The 9160-nt window shown below is 43.1% G+C and overlaps 1 long non-coding RNA gene across 1 annotated transcript in view; it reads right to left on the bottom strand.

The window, feature by feature from the left end:
• Positions 1-521: 521 nt before the first annotated feature.
• Positions 522-9160, bottom strand: part of LOC132534322 (uncharacterized) — a 45446-nt gene continuing 36807 nt past the window's right edge. Inside the window, exons 2-3 of the long non-coding RNA XR_009546045.1 lie at positions 2292-2443; positions 522-851 (exon numbers count right to left, since the gene is read on the bottom strand). This is a non-coding gene — a long non-coding RNA (uncharacterized LOC132534322). The remainder of the gene's footprint in view (positions 852-2291; positions 2444-9160) is intronic.

The following is a 9160-nucleotide window of genomic DNA, read 5'->3' as shown; positions in this document are numbered from 1 at the left end:
TGAGCCAAAGGTGGGCATATATGCTGGAGGTGAGTTAGTTTACCTGGTGCATCTGAGGTGTGTGCTTGCTTGGGGAATGTACTAGGGAAGGGTGAGGCAGACATCCTTCAGATTTGATGACTAAGACCTAGAGAGAGGGTGAGAGAGAGAGACATGGGTCATGAGTAAACAGCAAGTTGTAGTTGATGATCTCATGACTACTCTTGGGTGCTGGGAACCATCCAGGGTGACAAGAGGAGCCCAGTTCTGGGGATTGCCAGCAAACGGGTGCTTCTCAGAGGACTTCTAGTCAGACGTATGAACCTGCTTTTAGCAAAAGAGATACCTTCATATATATCTCTCTCTCTCTTTCTCTCTCTCTCTCTTTGACTTTCAATCATTTATTGTCAACCCTCAGTTTCACCATATCCAAAGGTGGTTAAAAAAAATAATAAACCATTTACAGATATGTTAAAGACTTAAAAAACAATAAACGAAGATTTTATTCTAGATTAAATGTAGATAGTTGCTCCCCCCTCAGCCCTGGGCTGGTCCTTTGCCTCCCTCTGCAACCTGGTGGGCAGGTCTCTGTGCCCTCTCCTCTGTGGGGGCGTCAGCTCCTCCTTGAATGAGACTGCTGTGCTGAATCCACTCCTGGGGTGCACTGTTGCCTTGGGGTGCCTCCAGGCTCCTCAGCAGGTGCTCCTCAGCCCAGTACATGTCTGCACCCCACTCTTCAGCACCAGGGCCTCTAGCTCAGAGGAGCAGGATTCCAGGAACTGCCCCAGCACCAGCTGGTCCAGGATCTGCTCCCTTGAGGACAGGTCTGGGCGCAGCCAGTTCCAGCACAGCCCCTGGGGGGTGCTCAGGTGCTGCCAGGGTGTGGGGTTGTCAAGTCATTTCTTTGGAAGTTATGGAAGAAATCACGACAGTCTATGAGCAGCCTGCTCTCCACTGGGACATGTCGGGGTGGCGTGGACACAGTATTGTGCTGGCTGGAGACCTGAACCTCATGCCCTGTAGTGCCCTGGTCCCTGAGCTCTGAATTATGCTCCATAAGGTGGCCTCTGGTACCCTGGCTAGTGTATCACACCTTCCTGAATCTTCCTGCACCTCCTCGCACTCTCCTGTGCCTTCCCCCACCTGCCATGGACCACAATGTCTTCCTTCCTCATTCATCTGTCACTGGGCGCTTGGGTTGTTTCTACTCTTGGCTATTATATGCAGTGTAAGAGAAATCAGCCAAGAGGAGAAGGATGAGTGCTGGATGGTCTCACTCACTGGTGAAACTTAAGAAGCAAAGCAAGGGAGCAACAGAGAGTGAAGTATCAATAAACTACCATCTATTTCAGGAGATACAGGCTTCAGTTGGGTGTGGCTTGCCTTGTTGTGCCAGCAGGAGGCGCTGTGGCTAAGGTGTTGGATTTCCCTGTTTGTATATCTTGGAGGAGAGATTTTTATCCTGAGTAATCAGGCAGGTCAGTGACCTTGTTGTCAATGTGGGGTCTCCCTGCTGCTGTTTCCCCCTCTGTGAAGTCATAGCTGTAAACTGACGAGTTTTTAGGTGTTTTTTTTTTCTTTTTAACAGTCTTTTTGTTGCTAAAACGCAGACCCAGAAGTAGTGTGTCTCTGCCACAGATGTATTTTGGTGCCTGCTGTCTCCTCATGAGCACCAGTGTTTCGTCCTGGGAAGCACCCGCGCAAGCCCTTTCCATCCACAAGTACCGAACTCACCTGTGACTTAAGTAGTTTCCGTTTTTTTGTCTCCAGGGTTACTGCTGTGGCTTGGTGGCTACACTATGAATCCACTGCTCCTAGAGGCCTTTTTTTTTTTTTCATTTTTGTCGCCCTTGTTGTTATTATTGTTATTGTTGTCGTTGCTGCCATTGTTGTTGTTGGATAGGACAGAGAGAAATGGAGAGAGGAGGGGAAGACAAAGAGGGGGAGAGAAAGATAGACACCTGCCGACCTGCTTCAGCACTTGTGAAGTGACTCCCTCTTAGGTGGGGAGCGGGGGGGGGGGGGGGGCCTCAAACTGGGATCCTTATGAAACCGCTTAACCTACTGTGTCACACACAACCCGCCCTTTCTCCCCCCCTTCTTTTCCCCTCCCTCCCCCTTCCTCCCCCATCTCCCCCTTCCCCCTCCCTCTCTCTTTCTATAGATGTTTCTTTAACTTGGACCAGGAAGTGGTGATGCCCACCTGCCAGACTCCCAGTCTGGCCCCAGCCATCCCTGAATATGGCCTTTTAGTCCCAGGAATCTCTCCCTCAGCCCTTATTTGTCCACAAGCCACATATGCCTGTACTCACCTGTGGCTTGCTGAGGTTTTGAAGAGATACTGGTTGAATTTTGTTGAGTTCTCAGGTGCTTTTTGTCATTTTTCCTAGTTGATCTGGGAGAGTTGATCAGGCTATTCCATAAGCCACATCTCCGGAAGTCCAAAGGTGTCAAAAGGGGGAAGCTGAAGGGGTTGAAAAAAGGGCCTTGGTGACCTGGTTCCCAACAGTGGAGGGGATCTGGGTGGTGGCTTACCTGTGTGTGTGTGTGTGGGGGGCTAGGAATGGCCACTGGAAGTGGTGGAGACAGCATGCAGACAAGCTCCAGTGATAACCTTAGTGATGTAAAAATGAAAAGCAAAGGCCAGGCGCCTGGATGGCAGACCTGGTTGAGTGTATGTAAGTGCTGCAATGGACAAGGACCTGGGTTCAAGCCCCTGGTCCCCACCTGCAGGGGGAAAGCTTCACCAGTGGTGACATAGGGCTGCAGGTGTCTCTCTGTCTCTCTCCCTATCTCCCCTTCCTCTCAACTTCTGGCTGTCTCTAGCCAATACATAAATAAAGTTAATTAAAAAATTAATAAATAAATAAAAATAAAAGCCTTGTCTTTAATCTTCCCTCTGGAAGACCCCCTCTGGATTCAGTTGACTTGACCTCTTGGGGGTCTCATGATGAGACTGAGCCAGCGTACTATCCAGAACTGAGTTCCTCACACCCAGAATTACACACCAACCCCCCAGCTGGTGTCCCTGACTGGAGACAGAGCAGACAGTGACCTGCTTTCTCAGCTTCTTGCACGTGACCATCTCCTGGCTTCTCCATTTGCTGTAGTTCACCCAGCACTTGTCCTGTGGTTTGCACATCTTTATTTATTTATTATTATCATTAATCATTATCATTATTATTTTTGCTGTCACTAGTGTGTGACCACCCCGGTCCATCTTTACCAAACAGAGAGAATGAGGGGAAAGACAGTACCACACCGAAGCTTCCTCTAGGCTGTGTGTGGGCGGGGGTGGGCTCCATCCGGGGGGACTATCTTGCTACACCGAAGCTTCCTCTAGGCTGTGTGTGGGCGGGGGTGGGGGGGGGTGGGCTCCACCCGGGGGGACTATCTTGCTAGCCCAGCCCACTGTGCTTTTACTTAGTGAGCCAGAGAACAGGACACCTACCAAGTTAGGTGTTCCGTCACTGGAAGTCTCATTTAGAACCAGGGGCTGCAGACCAGCTTCTGTGTGCTGGGGCACCTGGAGGCTCCAATGACTAGGTAGTTCTAGAATCTCGGATCTGAAGGGAGGAAGGAGACTGGTGAAAGGACCAGCTAGCACACCACCCACCCCCTAGATGCACCTCTGTCCTCCCGGGGAGGATGTGCCACTTCTGGAGACTTTTCCAGATGAGCTCCCTGAGCACTGTCCAGCCAAACGCCTGCTGAACTGCAGGACAAGCTCCCAACATAGAGCCCTTGCCCATGAACTGGAGCCCAGCGTGTGGGAGGTGGAAAGCCAGGCTGGGAGCCCCCGAGGGGTGTTGTACAGCACCCTACATGACCTGTGAGCATTTGCATTACTGATGGCTGGTTAATAAAAAATAAGCCAGGGGCCTAAGGAGGCCCACAGTGGGAATGTCTTACTACAGAGAATCTGCAAGCTTCAGACTTAAGTTGTAGAAAAGGAAAAGATTGTGCAAGCAGGCCCCGTTAAAGGTGTCGAATTGGGGGTCCTGAAACAGTGACGAATCCGTGGTCACAGGGCTGGTGAAAAATGCCACCAGGGACTTATTGTCCTGACCATGCAAGTAGTATTGGGCTGTTGGAAAAGTCATGGTGTGCTTTTTTCTTTTTTTAAATTATCTTTATTTATTTATTGAATAGAAACAGCCAGAAATCAAGAGGGAAAGGAGAGATAGAGAGGGAGAGAGAGAGACACCTGCAGCCCTATTTGACCACTCAGGAAGCTTCCCCCTGCAGGTGGGGACTGGGTGCTTGAACCTGTGTCCTTGGGCACTGTAACATGTGTGCTCAACCAGGTGCACCACCACCCAGCCTCATGTTATATCTTTTCCATGAATTTTTTTCTAATTTCTTTATTGGGGAATTAATGTTTTACATTCAACAGTAAATACAATAGTTTGTACATGCATAACATTTCCCAGTTTTCCACATAACAAAACAACCCCCACTAGGTACTCTGTCACCCTTTTTGGACCTGTATTCTCCCCCACTCCAGAGTCTTTGGTGCAACATGCCAATTTCAGTTCAGGTTCTACTTGTGTTTTCTCTTCTGATCTTGTTTTTCAACTTCTGTCTGAGAGTGAGATCATCCCATTTTCATCCTTCTGTTTCTGACTTATTTAACATGAATCTTTCAAGGTCCATCCGAGATCAACTGAAAACGGTAAAGTCACCCTTTTAATAGCCGAGTAGTATTCCATTGTGTATATAGACCACAACTTGCTCAGCTACTCATTTGTTGTTGGACACCTGGGTTGCTTCCAGGTTTTGGCTATTGAAAATTGTGCTTCTAAGAACATATGTGTCCACAGATATTTTTGGATGGTGTGTTTGGTTCCTTAGGATATATCCCCAGGAGAGGAATTGCAGGATCATAGGGTAGGTCCATTTCTAGCCTTCTGAGAGTTCTCCAGACTGTTCTCCACAGAGGTTGGACCAATTGACATTCCCACCAGGAGTGTAGGAGGGTACCTTTGACCCCACAGCCTCTCCAGCATTTGTTGCTGTTACCTTTTCTGATATATGACATTCTCACAGGAATGAAGTGGTATCTCATTGTTGTCTTTATTTGCATTTCTCTGACAATCAAAGATTTGGAGCATTTTTTCATGTGTTTGTCAGCCTTTTGGATCTCTTCTGTGGTTATTTGTTTTCTTGTTGTTGAATTTGGCAAGCTCTTTATATATTTTGGTTATTAGCCTCTTGTCTGATGTATGGCATGTAAAGATCTTCTCCCATTCTGTGAGGGGTCTCTTGGTTTGGGTAGTGGTTTCTTTTGCTGTGCAGAAGCTTTTTAATTTGATGTAGTCCCATAGGTTTATGCTTGCCTTAGTCTTCTTTGTAATTGGATTCATTTCATTGAAGATGTCTTTAAAATTTATGCGGAAAAGAGTTCTGCCAATATTTTCCTCTAAGTATCTAAGAGTTTGTGGTCTAACATCCAAGTTCCTGATCTACTTGGAATTTGCTTTTGCATTTGGTGAAATATAGTGGTTCAGTTTCATTCTTCTGCATGTTTCAACCCATTGTTTCCAACACCATTTGTTGAAGAGACTCTGCTTTCCCCACTTAATAGTCTGGGCACCTTTGTCAAAGATTAGATGTCTATAGGTGTGGGGGCTCACTTCTGGGCTCTCAATTCTATTCCACTGGTCAGTGTGTCTATTCATGTTCCAGTACCAAGCAGTTTTGATGACAATGGCCCTATAATACAATTTGAGATCTGGGAGTGTGATGCCTCCAGTTCTGTTCTTTCTTCTCAAGATTGTTTTGGCAATTCTAGGTCTTTCCTGGTTCCAGATAGACATTTGTAGCATTTGTTCTATTCTCCTAAAAAATGTGCTTGGGATCTTGATGGGGATAGCATTAAATTTGTAGATGGCTCTGGGTAGTATATTCATTTTGATGATGTTAATTCTTCCAACCCATGAACGTGGAATATCTTTCCACTTCTTTGTGTCTTTTTCAATTTCCTTGAGTAGTGACTCATAATTTTCAGTATACAAGTCTTTCACTTCTTTGGTTAGGTTTACTCCTAGATATTTTATTGTTTTTGTTGCTATAGTAAAAGGAATTGATTTCTGGATTTCAGTTTCTTCCAGCTTAGTGTTTGCATAGAGGAATGCCACTGACTTTTGAATGTTAATTTTGTAGCCTGACACCTTACTGTATTTCCTGGTGATTTCCAAAAGCTTCTTGCTGGATTCCTTAGGTTTTTCTGTGTATACTATCATGTCATCTGCAAATAAGGAGAGTTTGACTTCTTCTCTTCCAATCTGTATCCCTTTAATTCCTTGCTCCTGCCTGATTGCTATGGCAAGAACTTCCAACACTATGTTGAATAGTAATGGTGATAGTGGGCAGCCCTGTCTAGTACCTGATCTGAGGGGAAATGCTTCCAGTTTTTCACCATTGAGTATGATGTTGGCTGTAGGTTTGTTATATATAGACTCCACTATCTTCAGGAATTTTCCATCTATTCCCATTTTGTGTAGTGTTTTGATCATAAAGGGATGTTGGATTTTGTCAAAGGCTTTCTCTGCATCTATTCATTTTGATGATGTTAATTCTTCCAACCCATGAACATGGAATATCTTTCCACTTCTTTGTGTCTTTTTCAATTTCCTTGAGTAGTGACTCATAATTTTCAGTATACAAGTCTGTCACTTTCTTGGTTAGGTTTAATTCTAGATATTTTATTGTTTTTGTTGCTATAGTAAAAGGAATTGATGTCTGGATTTTATCTTCTTCTAACTTAGTGTTTGCATAGAGGAATGCCACTGACTTTTTTGAATGTTAATTTTGTAGCCTGACACCTTATTGTGTTGCCTGATGATTTCCAAAAGCTTCTTGCTGGGTTCCTTAGGTTTTTCTATATATGTATCATGTCATCTGCAAATAGGGAGAGTTTGACTTCTTCTCTTCCAATCTGTATGCCTTTAATTCCTTGCTCCTGCCTGATCGCTATGTCAAGAACTTCCAACACTATGCTGAATATTAATGGTAATAGTGGGAAACCCTGTCTAGTACCTGATCTGAGGGGAAATGCTTCCAGTTTTTCACCATTGAGTATGATGTTGACTGTAGGTTTGTTATATATAGACTCCACTATCTTAAGGAATTTTCCATCTATTCCCATTTTTGTAGTGTTTTGATCATTAAGGGATGTTGTATTTTGTCAAAGGCTTTCTCTGCATCTATTGATATGACCATGTGGTTTTTGATCTTGCTTTTATTGATATGGTGGATAATGTTGATTGATTTACGTATATTAAACCAACCCTACATCCCTGGGATAAACCCCACTTGGTCATGATGAACAATCTTTTTAATATACTGCTGTATCTCATTGGCTAGAATTTTGTTCAATACTTTCGCATCTATGTTCATCAGATATATTGGTCTGTATTTTCCTTTTTTGGTTGTGTTCCTGTCTGCTTTTGGTATCAAAGTGATGTTGGCTCCATATAAGCTGGAAGGAAGTATTCCAGTGTCTTCAATCTTCTGGAAGACTTTTAAAAGTAGAGGTATTAGTTCTTCTTTGAAGGCTTTGTAGAATTCATTTGTGAAACCATCTGGTCCAGGGCTTTTATTCTTGGGAAGGTTTTTGATAACTGTTTCAATTTTACTAGTTGTGATTGGCCTGTTCATGTTATCTAGTTCCTCTTTACTTAATTTTGGAAGTTTGTAGGTATTTAGGAAATCATCCATTTCTTCCAGGTTCTTAAGCTTGGTGGCATAGAGTTGTTCATAGAATCCTCACATGATATGCTGAATTTCTGTGGTGTCTGTTATGATATCTCCTTTTAACTTTATAATCCGATGTATTTGGGTCTTCTTCCTTTTTTGTTTTGTGAGTCTGGCTAAAGGTTTGTTGATTTTGTTCATGCTTTTGAAGAACCAACATTTGCTTTCATTGATCTTTTGTATGGTTTTCTTATTTTCAATGTTATTGATTTCTGCCCTAACTTTAGTTATTTCTGTTCTTCTAGTTGCTTAAGGGTTCCTTTGTTCTTCTTCTTCTAGGTCTTTAAGATGTGCAACCAGGCTGTTTATTTGTGCTTTTTCTTACTTCCTAATGTGTGCTTGTATGGCTATGAACTTCCCTTCCAGTACTGCCTTAGCTGTGTCCCAAATATTTTGATAGCTTGTGTCTTCATTTTCACTGAACTCTCGAATCATTTTGATTTCTTCCTTTATTTCCTCTTTGACCCAGTAGTTGTTAAGTAGTGTACTGTTGAGCTTCCCCGTTTTGGGACTATTACTAATCTTTCGTTGATTGTTAAGTGTTAGTTTAATTCCACTGTGGTCTGAGAAGATGCTTGGGATGATTTCAATGCTCTTGAATTGGCTGATGCTGTCTTTGTGGCCTAACATATGGTCTGTCCTTTACAATGACCCGTGTGGACTTGAGTAGAATGTGTATTCCAGTTTCTTGGGATGAATGACTCTGAAAATGTCTAATAATTCTAGTTTATCTATCTCCTCATTTAGCTCCCTCATGTCTTTATTGGTTTTCTGCCTGGATGATGTGTCAAGTTGAAAGAGTGGGGTGTTGAAGTCCCCTACTATGACTGTGCTGCAGTTAATATATTGTTGTAGCTCTTTCAGTCTATGTCTGATGTATTTAGATTGCTTCTCATTGGGTGCATAGATGTTAATAATTGTTAAGTCCTCTTAATTAACTAATCCTCTGAGCATTAAGTAGTGTCCATTCCTATCATTTTTAATTTTATTGATTTTTAAGTCTATTGTGTCAGATATGAAAATAGCTGTTCCTGCCTTTTTTTGTGGGCCATTGGCTTGTATGATAGTTTTCTATCCTTTCACTTTGAGTCTATGTTTGTCTTGTTGAGTTAGTTGGGTTTCCTGTAGACAGCATACTGTTGGGTTGTGTTTTCTGATCCATCTTCCTACTCTGTGCCTTTTAATAGGTGAATTCAGGCCATTGACATTTATTGATATCAAAGATTGAAGATATTTTAATGCCATTCTTGTATATTTTTAGAGTGTTCATATATAGCATATTTATGGTGGTCTGTTTATAGGAGAACTTTCAGGACTTTCAAGGCAGGCTTGGTGATTGTTGATTCTTTCAACTATTGATTGTCTGAGAAGATTTTTTTAAAAATATGTATTTATTTATTCCCTTTTGTTGTCTGTTGTTTTA

Source organism: Erinaceus europaeus, chromosome 18 (assembly GCF_950295315.1).
Source record: "Erinaceus europaeus chromosome 18, mEriEur2.1, whole genome shotgun sequence".
NCBI classification, from domain to species: Eukaryota; Metazoa; Chordata; class Mammalia; order Eulipotyphla; family Erinaceidae; genus Erinaceus; species Erinaceus europaeus.
Note: the sequence above shows the minus strand (reverse complement) of the source record. Positions and strands in the feature narration are given on the sequence as shown.